Below are 21567 nucleotides of genomic sequence, written 5' to 3'. Positions count from 1 at the left end.
CCCCCAGACCTGGAGGTCATCACATATGCCCCTACTGAGGTGCAACTGGTGGTAGGGAAATCTCAAGGCCCCCATGATGTCACACAAACGCCTCAAGAAGGCCCTACCCGGGGCAATTGCTTTGCAAGCAAAATTCAAGTGCCCAACAAGCTGCTGTAATTCAAGGAGGGAAACCCTATTCCACCCCCTAAATTCCTCCAACCACCTCCGGAGGTCCTCGACCTTGTCCGCAGGAAGTCTAAATGACTGCTGAACAGTGTCCAACTCAATACCTAATACCCAAGAGGAAGGGTCCTCGGTCTTTTCATGAGCCAGGGGGACCCCAACTTCATCTGCAAGGGCAATAAAGCTGGACAACAGCCTAGCACACTGACCCGTGCCCTCAGGCCCCACGAACAAAAAATCATCTAAATAATGACAGGTGTCAGGACAGGCTGTGCGGCGACGTAGCTCCCATTTCAAAAAGGAACTGAAGCGTTCAAAAGCCACACATGATATAGAGCACCCCATGGGGAGGGCACGATCCATATAGAACTTGCCCTCGAATGCAAACCCGAGGAGCTCAAAGTCCTCAGGGTGAATCGGGAGAAGGCGAAAGGCTGATTTAATGTCATATTTAGACATTTCAGCACCCACTTCACAATGGCGAATGACTTTGACCGCCTGGTCAAAGGACGTATAGCGCACTGAACAAAGATGTTCTGGAATGGCATCATTCACAGAACCACCCCTGGGGAAAGATAAGTGGTGGATAAGGCGGAACTCCCCGGCTGCCTTTTTTGGCACCACCCCTAAAGGGGAAACCCACAAGCAGGGAACAGGAGGGGCATCAAATGGGCCAAGAACACAGCCCTCAGCACACTCCTTCGCAATTTTGGCCCGCACCACATCTTCCATGCCAGCCACAGACTGAAGGTTGGCTGCCATGAAAGGCTTGTGTTGGCCCTGAAAAGGAATACAAAAACCGAACCTAAACTCCGAAACTAAATAATCAGCATCAAGACGACGAGGGTAAAGGGACAGCAGGCCCTCAAGTACCCTCAGATTTACTGGGCTGGGACCCTTTTCCAGAACTTTGCTGATTACCACCTCCCCCGAACCGCTTACCCCCTCCGTCTGGTTTGGCCTTGGGACAAGCTGCATAAGGGTGGGGCCCTGCACAGGCAGGGCACTCATGCCAATATTTGCAAGCCTTCTGGTTGCACTGCCCCTTAGATGTAAAATCCCAGCAGAGCAGCCGGGGTTCAACCTGCTGCCCCGCAGGGGTGCGGGCACCGGATGAAGGTTAAGGACGAGAAATCAAGTGGCTACTATCAGACCTATTGTCTGAATCTGGCTTAGCCGGGGACATCACCTGCAGCCATAGCTGCTGGTGAATCTGATCCTTTGGGTTCATGGCCGCACGCATCCTGAACTCCTCATTGTACTGGAGTCAGGCTGACTGAACAAAAACCGTGTAGCCCTTGTAAATTATATCCAAGTATTGGAAAAGAGAAATAGCCCTCCAGGGCTGCGCTCTTGCCAATAATCCCGCATATATCAAAAATCCCGGCAACCAGTTTGACCAATTCTGGTCCACTCTGCACCGCCTGATTTTTTCTTTATCCCTCTCATCCAAATCATCTTTGTCCTTCTTCTCCAGCTCCCTGAAGAGAAGGGTAAAGACGTCAACATACTCTCCCCTCACGATTTTATCCCATGTGGCTTGAGTCAAATGGTCCCCGAGAGGTAATGCAGTATTCCCCAATGGCAAGGCCTTATATGGCACCAAGCCATAAGGAGAGGGTCCATAAGGAGAGTAACCCCCTTGACCCCCATAGCCATAAGGCCAACTCGCACCTGGCAACCCCGAAGATGAAGACAGGGCTTGAGATTGCAGCTGGGCTTGAGAAGTACCCGCACCCCCTTGCCAGCCCAGGGGAGCTGTTGGGGGCCACACCAGAGCTGGCTGAGATGGCGCTGGATTGGGAGCCGGGTTCCAAGCCGGAGCAGAATGTGGCAGGGCAGTAGCAGTGTAGCCGGAAGGCACTGAGGCAGCAGGCTGACCCCAGGTGCATGGCTGTTGAGGCACAGCTGACTTATGCTCCTGCAGCATTGGTTCCACAGCTATGGCAATCTGCCCGCCCTCGGCCACAGCTTCTTGTTCAACCTCGGTCACAGGCACCACCTCAACCGGTTGGGATGTTTCCTGGGAGGCACTGGATTCACCACGCTCTACACCCGAAGCCACCTCCAGAGCAGAAATGTGCTGCAGGATTTCTCTCTGAAAAATAGCACGAGCAACTTTTTTAGTAGGCCGGTGAACCCTAGCCCCAGTAACTCCAGGCTGGGCACCACCCCGTGCCTGCTCCAGTGCTGCCAAGCAGTCCAGTATTTCTGCCATGCTGGATCCCCCATCCTCCTCATCTGAAGAAGATAATGCGGGAGGGTGAGGCCTTTTTGCTGCCTGTCTCCTTGCCGGCTGTTTGCCCTTGGATGGGCCACTCCCCTTTTTAGGTGGCATACTTTAAAAACAAAATCACCCCAAATCGAGAAACAAACTTAGGCTTCAGAACTAGCCAGCCAGAACTGGTATATAGAAAATGGCCACCTAGCACCAAGCCAAAATGGCGGCCACAGCACTCCCTCACAAAATGGCTGCCAAGCCTTTCAACCCCAGGCAATAAGCCCTCCAACAATATCGGCCCTGCAGGGGGTGAGTGGATGTATGGTATGGAGAACAGACCCACTACCAAATCCCAACCCCACTTAATCTAAATATTCGAATGTGTCCTAAAATACTACAGCCCACCGAGGCCCGGGGCAACCACGCCCAACCAAGCCCACAAATGGCCTGAAGCAGCCCAATAGCCCAGTCTCCCAAGCGATTGCAGGGCAGGCAAGCCAAGTAAAGGCCAATGGGCCTGATGGGGGGGGCTAACAGAGTCCTCCCCGTAAAGCGCTGCCAGGAGAAGCCGCGGGCAGAAGCGCACGGGGAAAAGCCGGGAGTGTTACAGGCGCTCTACTGCGGCAAAGCCGCGCTGCCGCTGCCGCTGGACGCAAAGTGCACGCGGCGAGCCAAAAACCCCTCTGGAACGCGGCACAGGCGAGCCGAGACGGCGAGCCGCTGCGGCCACACATGCTCCGCCGGAGAAAGCCGCTACCAGCCCTTCGGCCGAACTCTTCCTCCCGCCGTCTGCCGCCGCTTGGCACAAAGCGCTCGTGGCGAGCAGCAGGCCGCCTTGCGGCTGTGGCACGGGCAAGCCCCGCCGCTGGAGAGCCGCATTGCAGCTCTCGCTTCGCCGGTGACAGCCGCTGCTGGTCCCACCGGCCTTGCTCCTCTTCTCCACTGCCGATGCTGCTGCCACTCGACCAGATAGGCCCGAGCCACTCAGAGAGGTGGAACGCTTCCTCACTCTCCAAGCAAAAGGCAGCAACTGGTGGCTGGGAGAGCGGAGCCACCTTCTGAAGCTGTGGCTCCGCCCCCGGCCAGATACCCGGATGCCCAGGAAGGGAGTCTATCTCTCCCCCGGGCAAACCAGCAAAACATGGCCCCAGGCTTAAGCAGCGTTGCTGCAGCCGGGCGTGCCAAATCCCCGTTGCAATAAGTGACTATGATCAACTTCCAAATTGAATCTTGTTTCATTATTTACTACATACACGAGGAAAAGGATATCGTATAAATATGTTCCACATTCTGATCCATATTATACAAATCCATATGTTACAATATCAAGATATAAATAATTATATCTTTTAAAGAACAGAAAAATCTGGATTCATAGATCTATAAGGCAATCCTACTTAGGGTTGCAGTACAATTTTGTTGGATAAAATAATAATATTCTAGTTTTCACATGCAGTCAGAAAGACAATCTTTTTCAGTTTAGATTGGTATCCACTCATGCACAGGAGAATTATATGTGTAATATACACATTCTTATAGAATTTGCACGTACAAGAAATTGATCAATATGCAGAGGAATATATGCCTTAATGCCTCTGATTAAAAACAGTAAAAATAAAATTAAGAATGAATACATCTAACAATTTTAGTTCGTTCAAGGGTTATTGCAATTAGACAAAACCTTAGATTTAGAAATCTCTACTGAACAAAACACAGCTCTGAGCATATTGTTCCCTTGGGGAAAGGACAAGAACAAGAATGAAGTATATATATCAGATGCTTTTCATGTTCTTCAAGGGCTTATTATTGGAAGAGACTTGAAAACAACAGCAATGAGTACCATAGAAGGATCTGTGTAAAATAGCAGCTTTTAGAAAGAAACTCAGGAAATTCAGACTGGCAGCCCAATACTATTCATATTTACTTAGAAATCTCATTAATTTCAATGGAATTTACTCCCAAGTAAGGGCACTTAGTATTATAACCCAAGGAAGTTTTAACAAAAAGAATACCTTTTAGTCTGGAATGCATCACTTGTGAATGTTGTTAATGCGGAGCAGAAAGTAAAAGGGAGCTGTTTTTAAATTGAATACACATTTTAATCAACATTGGATTTCATTCTGTGTTCACAGAAAGGAAATGCAAAAAAAAAAAAGGATGAAAGGGTTACTTCTAGGGTAGTTAATGCATAAAGAATTCAAGCATGTCAAGTTACTGCAATGCCAATGTTCCTAATCCATGCTACCTTTTAAACTTCAGCTCTCTCAGCTTTTGTAGGTCCCGTTGCAATGATCAGAAGCCTCCTGGGTCAAGGTGATGTAAAGAAACCACTACATTTCACCAGTGCAGGAAGGTGACTAGTGTGGCCCACAATGAGGATGCCCTACAACCAGGACAATCTGGGGAGCAGGGACAGGTGCCCTGGTATTGTACCGGAATACGTCACTTCCAGTGAAAACTAAATGTGGAATCATGACACTGGGGCCAATGCTCTAGGCTATGCTCGAAATTCTATGGTCAAAGAGTTTGGGGTGAATCTAGAGCATCACCCCCAGTTTTTGCAAGAAAGCAACATGGTATGACAGTGCTCTGCTGGCGCATCCCCATCCCCTTCTTTTCCTACCAGCCTTTGAAGTACCAGCAGGGAAGAGGGGGAACTTCCAGGAGGTCTCTTGTCTCCTATCTACAACACAGAGATACAGGAATGAATCCATCAGCACTTTCATTTAAATAGTACACTTATCGATGGATCTAGAGTATCCAGAAAGGGGTTGGAAGATTTGTGGATCTCTCAGATGGCTAATCTGGGTTTGTCAAATCTTTCTTGTAGTAAACCCAGGTGGTCCTACCAATAAGAAATAGGGCAAAAATGAAATAGGATGTAAGCTGGGGAATAATGAGGCCTTCGCTTGTTAAATACTGTTGGGACTGGTCTATGACAAGAATGAGCAATAACATGCATGGGCACATACACACTTCTGTAAAGGACAGTCCAAAAGAGTGTTTCTTGAAACTAGTAATTTGAAATCAGCCGATTGCACTGCCATAAGTTTCTTGATACAATATAAAAAAAACACCCACATATATAGAAAACATTTTATTTTTGCTCACCCCTTTCATTTGACATGGAAGAGTGGTGACACTTTTGTCCAGGATCAAAAATATTGCCCAGAAGTAAAAGAAATTCAGCTTGTATCTAAAGTTTTTAATAGCACCCTAGTTGTGGGTTCAGCCCTATGCTAGTTTTCTTCCATTTCTGCTACAATAAGACAGGTTACAACAGTTAAAAAATTTAAAGGCCAGAACAATCTGGGAGATGAATGATTATAATAGCACAATATCCAACAATGCATGGATTGCCCATAAATCCATCAATTAATAACACAGATGGCCTTTATTATGTATGATATGAGGCATCTCTATATTCTTGCTTCCATTGTTTCCAACCTCCATTGCTAAATGAATTTTGATTCAGTGTTGGGGCATTGGTCTAATATTACACTTCAGGAGAGAATATCAACTCTGTCTTGGGAAATTCCTGGAGAGTAAGGGATGGAGCCTAGGAAGGACACAGTGGGAGGGTGTGTAATACACACCCTCCCAAGCAGCCATTTTCTGTAGAGGAACTGATCTCTTTAGTCTGGAGATTAGCTGCAATTACAGATCTCCAGAGTAGAGATGGGCACGAACAGAAAAAAACCTGAACATGATGTTCGTTGTTCATTGCCATCCACGAACAGGGACTCACGAACAACCACGAACATGGCCCTGTTCATGAACATGTTCGTGGTTGGCTGTTCGTTGGGGCTAGCAGGCTCTCCTCCATCCATCATCCAAGTTTGATCAAGATCCCTACTGCACCACTCCCAGAAACCTGACCTGAGCAGGCACCAGGAAAGGTACCAATAATAATAGCTTGGCACAGAGCCTGGCAGCAGCCATGGAACTTGAACGGGTAGATCGCTATCACACCACAGACAAAGAAAATTCAAGCTCCAATGCGCTCTCTCTATCAAAATGCCAACAGCAACTGTCTTTCCCTCTCCACTGTCTGCAAACTAGGCCAGAGCTGGGAGCCCCCCCTCCCACCTGGTCTTTGCTCCCTTGTAACAAATTTGGAGCTCAACACTTGAAAGGAAGACCTGCCTATCAAGCTACATTAGGCTTAGATTGGGGTTTCCAGGGCAACAGCAGGAGGTCAGACAGAGTTCAGACAATCCCTGCCTAAGTTGCCAAGGGAATTGATTGCAGGTGCCAGACTGTCTGGCTTGATGAACAGCAACCAACAACAACGAACGAGGCTTGCAATGACCACCAGTTCGTTTAGAATGGGGCCTCATGAATAGCTTGTTCGCGAACAGCAGATTGGCCTGTTCATGGCTTTTTTTGGTTCGTATTGCTGTTCGTGCCCATTTCTACTCCAGAGTCCACCCCATTTGGAGGTTCGCAACCTTACTTCAGGAACAACAATATCTAATTTCATCTCTGTTCTCAAGCAGTATGTTGGTCATGGGCTTTGCTGACAGGGACTGAAGTGAAGTTTAGAGAAAATAGGCAACCCGAAAGCTACAAATCAATTACCTGTGGGGCATTATCCAACCCACTTGTGAAGTGTTTGCTATTCTGGGTTTTTATGAAAACTGATGTATTTGTTTTTTAAGTCACTGCATGCAGTTCAAAGTTTTTCTTTATCATGTTTGCATTGGAGGGCATTTCTCTTTGGACTGATCATAACCTATGGTATGTGGAATGGACATTATAATCAGAGAGAAGATTTCTAAATTGGATGTGTGAGTCATTTCACAGCCCTTTTACCTCCTAATTTGCACTCTCAGCAATGTTTTGCAGGTGTTTTATATGACCCTATCATGTTTGGAAATGAAATGTAGCAGCGCTATGTTGATAATATTCCAAAGTAATTTGTTTTGTCCTTTGCAAGATTATTAAAAGTGAAAAGATCATTCCAAGCAATTTACTTGCTCCAACCTCACACCCTCATTGAAAATTGTAATTAAAATGATACATCAGGGGACTGGGTGGATTAAGGGCTGGAAAAATGATACAGGGGCTTTCCTCCTTCCCTCCTGCCTCTTTTCACTCAAGTTGCTGGCTCAAGCTCATTCAGGGCAATAATGTGAAAAAGTATAGTCAGTTGGTTCTGTTGTTTATAGATCTGGAAGATGATTTATTTAAAAGCCAAGGCCCAGCTTCTTGCTGCTATTCTCAAGATGTCCATTTTTGAAATATAATCGCCTGCAACCATAATTCTGTGCCAGCAACTAGATGACTGAATTTTAGTTAGCCCTCAAAGCTTTCCATTGTCCCCCATAGGAATGATGATTATTTTGTGGATTGAACTGTGGTGAGCAGCTGGATGGAGAATCTTATTGTATGAGAGGGGGTTGAAAAGGATGGTCTAGGATTCAGTGGTCAGGAGGATTCAAAAGGTTGCACAAAATGTTCCACAATGTCCCAATGTCTCACTGGGGCTTTTAAAGGCCCACTTCCCACACTACACCTAACCTCCTCTAAAATATATTTCTGAAAGTCAGAATATCCTCTTTAGTGACATCTAATGGTGCACAAAGAGCCATGATGGGAAGAGAAAATTGCCCAACACCATATGTGCATGGATCCCAGCCAGTGTTTTATAAGGCACTTCAGAGGATGAAGGGACATACAGAGATATGACAGTTAATATTTGCAAACTGTTGTTGCAAATACCACAGACAAGGGCACATGTTTTGAATGCAGCAGGTCCTGGGTTCAACCCGTTAGGAAAGAATTTTCTCTGCCTGAAACTAGCAGTGACACTTGTGTTGCATTGAGGGAATATCCCAGTTCGGCAACTGAGCACTAGTGAACAGGGAGACGAATACAGCACCCTTACTTGTGGGTGTCAAAAGTCAGAAATGGAGCTGCCAGGGCTATCGCTCTAGCGCTATGCAGGAGTACTTCTGCTGAGTGTCTTGCAGAACCCAGCATGGAAGAGTGACATAACTTGCTGGCACTGAGTTCTGCTTCTGTGTGCCTGGCCAGTACCACAACCTGGGACACAGCGGTTCTGTGTCTGTGTCCAGTGCCTGCTGGTAAGGATGCCTCCTCTCCCTCTCCCTTTAACTGCACTCAATGATGAGGTTGGGCTATTCCCTCTGCCAGTCCCTGTGAGCCACTACTACCTGAGACTCTGGTCAGCCTCTGCCAGTCAAAGGAGACAACACTTACATGGGCCAGTCAGCGGATATGGCATAATAGATTCATATGCCCCGTTTAACTTCACATAACCATTTCAGTGTCTGATACCCATAACAATGGCTCCCAGTTGCTTTGCAGTGAGTTATTCACTTATATGCAGTACTACAACAAATATCCAGGAAATCAATTCTCTCAGAAAAGGTACCAACATCCTATCTATTTCTGAGGTGGGAATCTCCTCTTTATCAGAGGATTTTAAGAACAATTTAAATAAATCTCTTATGAGAGGAAATGAAGCTTTGTCTCCTCAAAATGTAGTTTTCATGTAGTAGGCTGCTAGCTTGTTTAAGATTTTTTAAATATTTGATTTTGTTTAAGGAAAATGCCATTTTTTTACAGAGTTTTGTTGCAGAGTGATTACGATTTTTCTCTTCTGATTTTAGCATTCTACGAAGTTGATGGGACTTCTGCTACCCCTCTCCCTCAGAATCTCTAATCAAACATAGACAAACAACCTGGTTTGTTTAACTAACAATACTTCCCCAGACACAAATTAATCTCACTCTTGGACTCTCTAACAATTTATATGAGGGAGCTCGTCATCACATGACGTAGTGCTTGATAAAGTGGCTGCTGATGAACTGGGCCGATTCCAGACGGCCCCCCGCCTCGCGAAACGTCGCGCGTTGTCGCGCGTCGTCGCGCAGAAAACGCGAAATATCGTGTTTTCTCGCGCGAGTTTTGCGCGATGTCGCGCAAAACTCGCGCGAGAAAACGCGATATTTCGCGTTTTCTGCGCGACAACGCGCGACGTTTCGCGAGGCGGGGGGCCGTCTGGAATCGGCCCTGGAGAATATGAGATGAACTTGTCTGGTTCAGCTTGAAATAATGTCTAAGGGAAATTTAGGAAAATAACCTATTGAGGCTATGGGCGTTATGGTGGTTATAGCACTTGCAACAAGTGCTTCAGGATGGGCCAGTATGCACGATTCTTTGACACATAGCTAGCTCTAATCGGTCTTCTAAACTCCTAAGAGGATGTACCCTGTGAATTGCAAACAGCTTCCCTGCTTTCCCTTAGCAGGATCCTGAAAAGTCATTGCTGAGAGTTGGGGGTCATTATGAACAGACTGCCACGTGGTGTGTGAGGCAAAACTGCCTCTTCCCTTGCTCTGCTGTAGTATCTAACCCCTCCTCTTCCCAACCCAGATTTTGTGCCATGCTGAAGATTAACAGATTTATTGTCTGAAGCATGAAGTATTATACTCAACTGACAGATCACACACAAACACAAATACACAGGAGTAGCACAGCAACAAAACATACAGTGGCTACAGAATTCTAGCATGCTAATTAATTGTGCACAGATGCTTTGCTCAGATCGCAGCCCAGTTAATGAGGGCCAAGCTACAAGTGACGAATGACACTTGAACGGCAAGTGGATTGAGTGGAGGGCAAGTGAACAGGGAGAAATACACTTGCTGTTCAAGTGTTATTCATCACTTGTAGCTTGGCCCTGAGAGACAGAGCATGTGCAGAGTCACATAGGTATATTCTTTTGCCTCAACAGCATCACATTTAAATAATAAATATTTGAATTATATTATTAGAGTGAAGTGGGAAGTGACACATACATTACTCCTATAATGCACCCCCCCTTCCCAAACCATCTGTTGACTGTGATGTATTAGCACATTTCTATGAGGAAGCAGCACTTGGTGTTTTCACCACCTCCAGTGTTTGTCTGAATCCGTTGTTCATTTCACACCCATTCATATTAAATTATTGCAAACTCTAATGCCTATAAAACTGCAGATTTCTATGAGACCGTACAACCAGCATGATGTATGACAGTTTCTGCAACAACAAAAGACAATCGCTTCTGAATATAATTTGTTTCAAAGAGTTTGGGCTTGCAAATGATCCAAATATGAGTATACTCATGCATATCATGAGCAGCTGCACTTCTAACCAGTGACATCAGTGCTATTTCCAGTGGCTCTGCATTTGGACCTGGCACATCCACATGCATGTCACCAAAATGAGATTATATGTGCAGAAGCTTGACGTAAGGTACGGCATTCACAGTTCATCAGTTTCTGCCATTTGTGTTAGACAGTATCAATTGCTGGATTCCACCAAACCCTAAGCTCATTTCTGTAATATTTATATTGTCAATTTGTCCACAACACTGGGGCACTAGAGCAGAACTCCCAGCTGTAGATGGTACTATATACTGAAAATTGCGGGTTTTTTATTCTGCGCTTAACCGGCAATACCATTATACACAAAACAAGAACATTTTAGTAAACAAGGTCTCTAAAATAAATGCAGTGCTAAAAGAAACTTGGAAAACATTTTTCATTGCAAAAGATTCTCAATATTTGTTTCCCAAGGAAATAATATCAGTATTAAGGAAAGCCATTATTACGTTTGTTTGTTTTTAAAAAGAGAAGGGCAAGCCACAAGGCAGCCTTGCACTATTGCACAGAAAATTCAGGGAAATACTATAGGTCAAATTTTGAATATTATTTGGCCTGAGGCATTATAAAAAAAGACCTAGACTGAAGGAGACTTTGTAATTTTTAATATTTAGCTCTGTTTAGTATAGGTCATTTTTTTCATTTAGCAAAAACTATACTCAAAAATTTGTGTGATTAATGCATTGATTTAGTTTCCCAATGTGCACTGCTGCTAGGCAGATTCCAATATTATTTATTTTTATTAGTTTATAATATGTCAATTTTTCTTGCTTATCTGTCAGCTCCCACTAAAATTCATAAATCAAAAATATAGCAATGTGGACACTAACAAGGTATAATTATTGTAGGGCCTGTCCCCTTTTAAAGAAAAATACAATTACCTACCAGTATGTTGCTTAGATTAGGTCAGAATTTGCATAATACTGACTCATATTTCCTTAACAATTTTAACATCAGACAATAGGTTTGGTAAATCTATATTTCTCTCCCCCTTTTCCATTTTTATTTTCCAGGCTGAAATAATAAGAACCTCAGTCAAAACAAGATAATTATTACAGCCCATCCCTACAGAAAACTTTAATTATTCTATGGTACATTTCTAGGATTAGGTCAGACTTTTATAAGACCGAACAACTTAAAAAAAATAACAATAGCCAATTAAGTCTGCCAAACTATTATTTATTTAACTGAAATGTATTCAGCTTTTCCACAGATAAATATTTAATAGAAAATACCTCTATCATTGCAGAAGATTTTTTTAAAAAGAGTTCTATTCCAATGGAACCTTTAGAAAGCGAGAATGTGATTTTTTCTTCTTCTTGGCTACATGACCAAATAGCAAACGAGGAGATGAAAACAGTGGAAAGTTTTAAACTCTAATACAATAATAGCATGTAGAGCAGAATGTTATGAAACCCCAAGCAGCTGAATATGTAATGAATGATCTTCCCTGAAATAAGGCAAAACTAGGACTGAGATCTAGGGTTAAATAACTGTGATATATTTATAGAGGGCAAGGGATCATCATAAAATAAAGCAGCAAATAGTAAAGAAGTCAATGTAAAAGAGAGGCCAGGGATTTAGGGTATAGAGATCATAAATTTTCATCGATATAAACAGCCCATGTACCTCAGGAGCTGAGATTTAGCTATAATTTCAGGGCTGACCTATAGGCTTTTTGGTGCTCACAGTGCATGCACGATCAAGATGCCATCTAAGGAGGAGGAGGTGGAGGGGGGATGTTGCAGATCTCTGTGATTTACTCATTTAATCATCTCCAAATCCACCCCAAACACAACAGCACCATGCTGAATATCAGTACTTGAGAGAATTTTATTGTCCCAGTAAATTACATTTAATTCTTACTACAGCATCAAGTATAAACAAGAATAGTGAAGGATTCCTTCCCCTGAGCGTTTCTATGCAGCAAAGGAGGAAAGAAACAGTTACGAGGAACACATAGATCTGTCGTGCCGCTCATCATCTCTGCATCCCTCACATCACCCAAATACACCAAGCCAGCTTTTAGTGGGAACGGATGGGTCTCTCTCCCCCCCACCCCCAGCATTCTCAGCACTCACACGCATGCATACACATATACTCGCACAGCCTGCTCCTGGAAGATGCCATTTTCATATTAATAATAATTAATAGCAATAATGATAATAAAGGATGATGGCATCCACAGGAACCACTGATGCTTTTAGCTCGGCCCTAATTGCCCTTAAAGAGAATTCTAAATGCTTTCCAAATGACTCAAATGATCTGGCTAAACAGCTTGCTTGCTTCTTTCTATTAGTTTGAGTTGGAAAACATTGTGTCGGCACTCAGTGAGCTTTTTGTTCTCATCTCCATCCTAATGGACACTCAGTTTGTTGAAGACACCTCACCCCACACACTTATAGAAGTGGGGATAGTTAATTGTCAAGAGTGTAGATGTGCATTTGTGTTTGGGGGTGGGGGCAGGGGTACTAGAATCCTTGCCAGAAATAATTGAGCTATTAAGATCTTATTATAGGCAAAACGTTATAAAATATAGGGTTGTTTCATGTTCTTCATTGTCCATGATTTTATGCTACATTTCCAGAAGTAACAACCAAATAGCTGAGTGTCTTTTTATAACAGTGACACCTTTTAGTTACTGCAAATAAAACCAATGATTATATAAATGCTCTTTAAGTACTTTCTAGGCCTAATGCTGTATCCTTGGTCTGTACAATAATTCTTCCTCATATTTGCCCTGTTAATTTTACCTTGTCTGCCCAAGTAAATAAGACATCCCCCCCACAAAGATGCTGTAGAGAAATATTTCAAGCAAGTATCCATTGATGATAATAAATGCTCCCCTCCCCCAATTATAGTAATCATTCATTAAGTTTTTCTGAACTATTTAAAGTTCAAGTGAAAATACTTCTGGAACTTTCTTACAAATTCTGGTGGGATACCTAACTGTTTTTAAATGGAGGAGTGAGCATTTGTACAGGTGCTGGCTTTCAAATGAAACATCTAGGTGAAGTAACAAAAGCAAAGCTGTTCGTAAGTTTATTATAATGGGCTTCAATTCTGGAGCCACTAGGCTGTGCTGTTGTATTGAGAACAAGCCTGATTTTTGGTATGCTGTATAAGAATGGTGTCACACTGTGCAGAATCTTGTAAATACTGTTTTACAGTTTTCACTAACAACAGAAGTATACAAGATCAAGAGGGAAAGACTGTCATTTGCTTGCTCCTCAAAGCCGGGTCCAGGACCCAGTTTTAGTTAGTTGTTTTTGTGTTCTACATAAGGTGCCCTGAAGATTCCTTTGCCAGGCTAAAGAAAGTGATTTTATGTGCCACTAAAACCAAGTATTTCCTCTTAACAAAGCCTTAGCTTGACATGTGTGTTCCAAGAAGGCTCTCCAAAGCTGCTGAAGACCTCCCAAGGTCCCTGAGCTCACACATTGCCTTCCTTCCTTGATTTGGTGTTTGCCTACACAATGTAATTTATTATTGACTATAGAAATGCTTCACAGTTCTTTCTCATCTCATTCATCATAGCAATTCTGTGAGATGGCACATGAGGAGAGGGAAAGAGCAAGTTTCATGGCGGGGCAGAAATTTGAACCTGTGCCTCCCATATCCAAATCAAATACTCAAATCACTTCACCACATGGATATTGTTAGTATAAAATGCTGTTGTTGTTTCATTAAACACAGTAATTGCTTCCCTACATGTGCAATGCATTTGGTACATCCACAAATATTGTTGTATTCTTATATTTAAAAACTTAATTGCCTTCTTCACTCATATTTTTCCAATTCCACTGTCCAAAAGAAAAAGTTCCCTTCAGAATAATATGGTTTTAGTTTAGGCATCATCACATCCTAACCTATTTGACATCTTGCAAACTCTCCAAAAAAAGAGTTTTCATTGTATTTCGACTCGGTTTTCTAACATAGTTCATTTCCCCATATGAGCTGAGTGTTTTATCAAGCATGTGACTTGCAAGATATTTAGACCGGGTGTGCTTTTAAAAAAAGCAGAGGGTTTTCATTTCTCCTCTTCATATTTACTCAGCTTTGGTGTAAATCTTTCTGTATTTTGCTCCCTGGATTAGCACCTTCCTCATCCTCCCTTCTCATCTCTTTAGGATGGTAAGCTGAGACAGCCATAATGAGGAGCAGGGCTAGTGGCTCTCTCCATACCAAAGCTCTAGATGGGACTAAGGTCATCCCTGAAGACCTGAGTCTGCAGTTGGTTAGCTTAGTTGGCCTGGTACAAGCCTTACATTTGGGAACGATCAGCTTCAGGTTTTGAATCTTACAGTAAAAACATTCTCTTTCTGCTAATTAATTTCCAACTGCTGTTTTGCTGTAGAAAACAAGGAGCTTTTCTACCAAAGGACAACAACATTGACAACAACTAACTATGTTTATTGTATGAACACAAATTGCATACAATTAACCCATAACAGAATACTGATATCAATAACAAAGCCAGCCAAGGAGAGAGGAGAAGATGTCAAGAGATGAAGAGTACAATGCTATCATTCTCAGTCACTGAAACCTTTTGATACAGCTTCAAGGGAATTGTAAATCACTGACTAAATCCAGGTGTTTTCTCTACTGAAACTCAGAGAAGGCAATAGTTCTACGTCCTATCTAAACAAACCAAGGATCTACCATGAATACTGAAATACAGACTTGGAACTATTAATGGAGCCCTTGTTGCTTGGTGCAGGTCTCCAGTCATGTGCCCGGTACCCTTTGGCATATGCAATTCTCAGTGCTTGACTCCACTTTACATGCATCTGATGCATAAAATAATAACATGAAAGCCTCATATTATTTGAAAGGCCTTGCTGTACCTGAACCTTAATCAGATTTATAGTTTGACTTGAATATACATTGACTATACTGGAATATACATTCACAGTATCTGAGGACTACAAAGACCATAGGTGGGGTTACAAAATACTGGTGGTTACAATAAAAGGATTTTACAAGGACTGATTAATGGATCCTGTATGCTGATGCCATCCAGATCCCTCCTTCAGACAAAGTGTGTGGAGGTAAGCATTTCAGCCCCCTGCCTGGGGCAACGGATCCCCTGCCCCAGCCTGCTGCCCCCTGGCCCTGTTCTCCTGGCCGGTGAGGAGAAAAGCACAGGGGGAGAAGCATAAGCATGTGTTCTTGTGTGCCTGTATCACATTAAAAAATGTCATTTTCTGGTGCTATGGGGGAGCTGCAGGTCACAATGAAGCCCAATTTGCCCCCAAAAGGCAGATTTTAATGATTTTTAAATGAACCGAGCCTCTGCATGACCCACAACTCTCCTGTATCACTGGAAAATAATGTCATTTTACAGCACAATGCCCCTCCTGCTTTAGCCCCTGAGGGACCTGGAAACCTGAGGGGGAGGTTGAGTTTGCCAGGGCTTGGTAGGAAGAGCTGCTAGCTAACCTGCCTTCCCTAGGACCAATACAGCTTCCATAGCTCTCTTTCACTCCAGCAGGAGGAGAAAGCAGTAGGTGACAAGCAGACAGGCTCAGCAGAGGGTGAATTGGTAAGGTCCATGCTTGGGCCAGGTCCAAGGAGAGAGAGAGAGAGAGAGAGAGAGAGAGAGAGAGAGAGAACCATCAGTCTTTGCCATCCATCCATTCGACCTAACCCACCAGCCATGGGATGGATCTAAAGCTGGCCACGCAGTGAGGTGGTAACCTCCAGTCTCAGAGGCCAAAGGGGGCAAGAATAGTGTCCTAAATATCCAACTCCCAGGGAGCCCAAGCCTATAGCCATGACATGCTACCTCAGAGCTCAGTCCAGCCAGCTAACAAGGCAGGGGCTGCCAGGAATGGATCTGGTGCCCCAAGGCAGAAAAGGCTGCCTACAGTTATTGACTTTATGTCTAACTTTGAAGAGAGCAAGAACATTTTAAAAAGCCAAGCACAGAAGGGGTTATATGGATCCAGTAGTGCTGTGCAGGATGGGACACAACGGACAATGGAGTGCACTGAGGCACACTGTACATGGCAGAGTTGTCTGCTCTGCCTCCAGCTCGTCAGAAACAGCATCCCACCATCTTCTTCCACAGGTTGCACTTTATAAGCTGCCCAAAAGAAACACACATCTAGCAATTTTGCCTACCAGTGATATGTTCTGATAGCTAGTTGTTTCTGCTGCCTTTTGCTTTTTTGGTCCTATCAGGAATATGCAGGGAACGAGGCCTCTGAACATGCATCAAATGGGGCAAGTTAAGAAAAGGATGATTTGGACTACAAATGGCTATACCATCCTGATTAACACCAGCTACACTGTTAGAATAGAGGTGCTGCCATGTCTTTCTCCCCAATTCTGCACCTAAAGACAAATTTCCTCTGAGCATGAGTGCATTTGGACTCTGCCATCCTTTTAAGAAAGAAAATGGTGTCTTCCTCCTGGACATATCCAAAGTGTCCGTAAGTATTTTCCTTGCCAATGTGAGCAGGAAGAATGAATGAATACATGATGTTACTATGGGATAAACAGAAGGCCATAACGTTAATTCTGAACATTATTATTTTAGTGCTTTCTGACTATAATGATGTACCCTATAGGAAGGTGTATATAGCTGGTGTAGCCATGTGCAAAATGTCCACAAGCAATGCTTTTTCTTATGATAGCAGGAAGAATTTATGGCATTTCTACATCTGTGTTTATGTTTCCAATTCTTAGCTTTCCATCATCTGGTTCACTTGGGAAATGCATTGGTTAATACTCTGCATTTGGTTTCTAGAGATTGCCAGAGATTTAGACTTACTAAAGCAGGGATGCTTTGGTTTGTGGGATGATTTTGCAAAATTGCAATGATCAGCATCAGCTTGCAAAGAATATCTAATTTCTCTCCCTTTCCCGCCTGTCCATTGCAGATGAATGCATGCAAAGACAGATGTAGAAATGGCTGCAAAACATTACAGAAATTATTTGTTCTGGAATGCTGTGGTGGACATTTCCCAGGTACTGAATTGAGAAGAGGCTTTCATTTCTTTAAAAATGGAGGCTGGTGGTTTAAAAATAAACAACGTATAATTTATAATGCACTTTGTATTTTGAACCTGTAGCACTTTCTGCTACAGGCAAACTTTGTAGAGTGTGGGTGTCCATCTCACAGCATGTTCCATGCCCAAGATAGCTAAGGGTACTAACAAGGAGATGAAGTACTATCTTTCTGTACCCAACCCTATCCAAATGGAGGACATACAGCTGTGAAACAAGTGACACTTTTATTGAGCTGCCAAGTCTGTTCACTTGCCATTCAAATGCAATTCGTCACTTGTAGCTTGGCTCTGAGAAAGTAATGGAATGTTGGATGCAGCTCAGAGGAGTGGAGTTGCCAACTCTCTTATTGCAGCATGACACTTGCGCTTTTATGAGCAACACTGACAGACAGTGAGATCATAGGAGAGCTGTCCCTCCCTATCACTGCATGTCCATGAAAAGGACAGCTTTGTGAGTCCAAGCACCATTAGTAAAGCAGCTTGCATTAGTGCCAGAGCATTCCAAGGATAAAGGAGTTGGCAACCGCAACATGCTGGTGAGAAGGTCATTGCCAAGCCCAAAAAATCCTTTTCCCCATTCCCATGTGTGCGTGCTCAGAGGCCTGATTCCCTGCATGTTCCTTATGGGACCAAAAAAGAAAAAGCAGTAGAAGCAACTGTCTATCAAAACACACCACTGGTATCCCAAATTGCCAGATGTTTGTCTTTTAGTCAGTTTACGAACAGCAACCACTGGAGGAACATGGCAGGATGCTGTTTCTGACAGGCTGTGCAACACAAATGGCATGTTTATCGGAAAGTGCAACTTGCAGAGGAAGATGGCAGGAGCCTGACAGACTGTGCGACACAAGTGGCACAGCTGTAAGAATATGTTACCCTCGCACTAGTTCCATAGCAGAAAGCTCCCAGCATCATAATGCAGTCTTTATGTAATCAGAGGCTTTGGGTTTGGGGCTGTAGGGTTTGGAGGAGAGCAACTCTAAAGCAGCAATTCTGACAATATAGCTGGTGCTCTCTGAAGCCCAAGCTGTCCTTTCCTCCTCCAGCCCCCACCCCAATGCTGTGCATGGTTAGAGGCCTGGTTTCTTGCACGTTCCCACTGGGACAAAACAACCATCATCTAAATATATCACTGGTAACCAAAACTGACAGATTGCCGTTTTTTTATGGTTAGCACAACAGAAACATTCCTCCTACAGAAGCCAGTTCTGACAGGAAGCTGCTTTTTTTGCTGGTGGAAGCCAAATCTGATGGGAATGCTGGCCAGGATTCTGTAGGGGAAAGGTCCTACACTGGGCACCTATTGCCTGCACCCCAGGCATTAGGCCCTGACCTGGGACATGGCAGCTAGCCCGGGGTTCAACCCTACCTGCTGTACTGGGATTTAGATTCATCAGTTGCTGAGATAAGCAGATTCATGCATGAGTGCTCCATCTGTGGTAGATTTCCCCCTTTCAGTTCATGTCCTGAAGGGAAAGTGCATAGACAGGAACTCAGGGATAATGGCAAGGACAGAAAGACAGTGGAGGGGCAAATGGAGGCACTCCTCCAAAAGGCACACAACTCAAACTCCCAAAACTCCTCGTGGTTATCTACCCCTTAAAATTTGATGCATGTTTGTTGGTGAAGGGTTTTACACTTGGTTTTAGGATCTGAGCAGAGGGATCCAGGGTGCATAATATGGTTAGGAATGTGAAGTTGGTATTTGGGTTAGAGGACATTAGGGCTGTGAGTCCCTTGGTGGAGGTGGGGGATCCCCTGCTCCCAGCCTCCGCAGCCCACCACCACTCACCTGGCTGACAAGGGAGGGAGGCATGAGGAATGTGTCCAGGAGCTCCGGAGCACACGCCCGATTTTTAACAAAGCCTTTAAAACAAAATAGTGGGGGCCTTCAGTTCCTGTCGCGTGACAAAGGTTCTGGAGTGAGTCTCTTCCACCCAACCCTCGTCCCCTGGTTTCAAGGCTGGGGGATCTTGCAAGCCTAGAGGTTGGGGGATCTCCAGTGGGGCCTTGCAGATGCCACAAATGGATGGTGGAGCAGTCAGGTGACCAAGCAGTGAGCTGATCCTTCCCCATATAGATGGGGAAATATTGCTTTAATTGTACACGTAAGGCTTAGGTGAGCATCCTGAGGCATTGTTTTGGAAGATGAAGGGGTAATACTCAGATCAGCAGCCCAAGGCCTCGATTTCTTTTGGGGACCTGGAACAGAACCCCCTTGAGGAATGCCATTACCCTTGCCTTGACCTATAGGCCTAGTGGCTACTGGTACAGGATGAGACACACTTCCCTTTAGCATTAAAAAGGCTTGGCAAAGATAACGGTGAGCTGTATCCACATGATGGCTCAGGGTTCGGAGCCAGGGTGGCCTTGCCTGTAAGTTCAGGGATGCACAAAAAGAGGAGGCCTGACTCTTCTGCATCCCACTAATTGCACTGCAATTAGATAGGCTCTTGCCTATGTGCAGTGCACCTGCCCTTAAGCAATGAAAATAAAGTTGGCCTTTTGATTATCCCCACTCATAGTGTTGGCTTTCCTTATTTTGTGTCCATGGTCAAACGGAGGTAGGGTCTTCAATACAAGGTGCAATGTATTTATTACACTGGAAACTGTTGCTTGATAAAGTATATTATCTAGAAAGGCGTTTGGGCAAAGTTTTCATTAGCAAGACTATTTTGTTTAAGAATAAGGCCACCGTTCACCACTGTGCTTGGATGCCTCTAAAATAGAGCTCTAGATGAAACACCAAAATACCATTTCTAGATTCCACTGAGAATATACTCGGATATACTCCTAAATGCAAGCAATCAAAGTACATGTAACTGAAACAAATATGCAAAAGTGTATATTAATCTAACCTTTTGGGATTTTTTTTGAAAGTCACAAATGAGGATGTATCTCTGGAAAACTGGTTCATTTCACATTGGTTGAAATATCATCTTTATTGACCTTTAAAAGCAAATAATGTATGAGAAAAATATATCTGCTACATATGCAATTGATATTAGTTTAGATAACAGCTAGCATGGTCAGTGCCCCCCTCCCATAAATATATAAAATACATATGTATATATTTGTGTGAAGTGAACAATAGATAGACATAACTAATTGTGCTGTAATTATTGAAAGAGATCTTCTGTCTTCCTGTTTGCAGCACAACCTTTGCATAATTTTCTCTGGCTGAAACTAGCCGGTATTATAATAACAACATTCACTTTCTCCATTTCTATTTAGTCAGGGAAATAAGCAAATGGATGGATGGAAAATTAGCCCAGGGAACTTTCTATTTCAAATGCGCACACATACACATTACTTGTTAGACGGCAGAGGAAATTTAACCTGTGACTTTTCCTCACGCACCTCTTTAGACAAGCTTATTTCAGACTCAATTTTACTCTGCATTGCTCTGTGGATGCAGCCACAGCTTCTCATTGGAATTCAAGGGGGGACAGGGCTGTGTAGAGACTGCTGTGTATATTATGCATACAAAGTCATTGTTCAAAAAGATTTCTCCTGCATATTCCCTTGTAACTCCTCTGTACTTGAAATGTGGTACTATAGTATGCCTGTACCAATCAGAAAAATGATCATAACTTTTTTGCTTACATTGAAGGATTTAAAAAACCCCAAACCCTCTCACATCAGTTGACTAAAATGCCTTTTATTGAACAGACTGAAAAATATTTTTCATAAAATGATAAATACTAACAATTAGATGTAAGTTACACGCTTTGCAGAGCTTTAAAAGCTGGGGGGTGGAGTCCTTAGTGATTTTAGTCAGAGAAAAGACTTGCTGGAAGAAAAACATGAGCATGTTCATATTTTTTTTGACATACTGGATTATATCAGTAAAATACATACAGAAGCAGCGGCACTTAGGATATAAATAACAGATACCACTATTAGCACAAAGGGGCTGCTTAGGCCCATGCTCTCATTGTGGGTGCTAAATCTGCCATGGCACTGATTGCTCCTGCCTGTGCCATGC

This window comes from Eublepharis macularius, chromosome 7 (genome assembly GCF_028583425.1).
Source record: "Eublepharis macularius isolate TG4126 chromosome 7, MPM_Emac_v1.0, whole genome shotgun sequence".
Lineage (NCBI taxonomy): Eukaryota > Metazoa > Chordata > Lepidosauria > Squamata > Eublepharidae > Eublepharis > Eublepharis macularius.
This window is presented reverse-complemented; position numbering follows the sequence as displayed.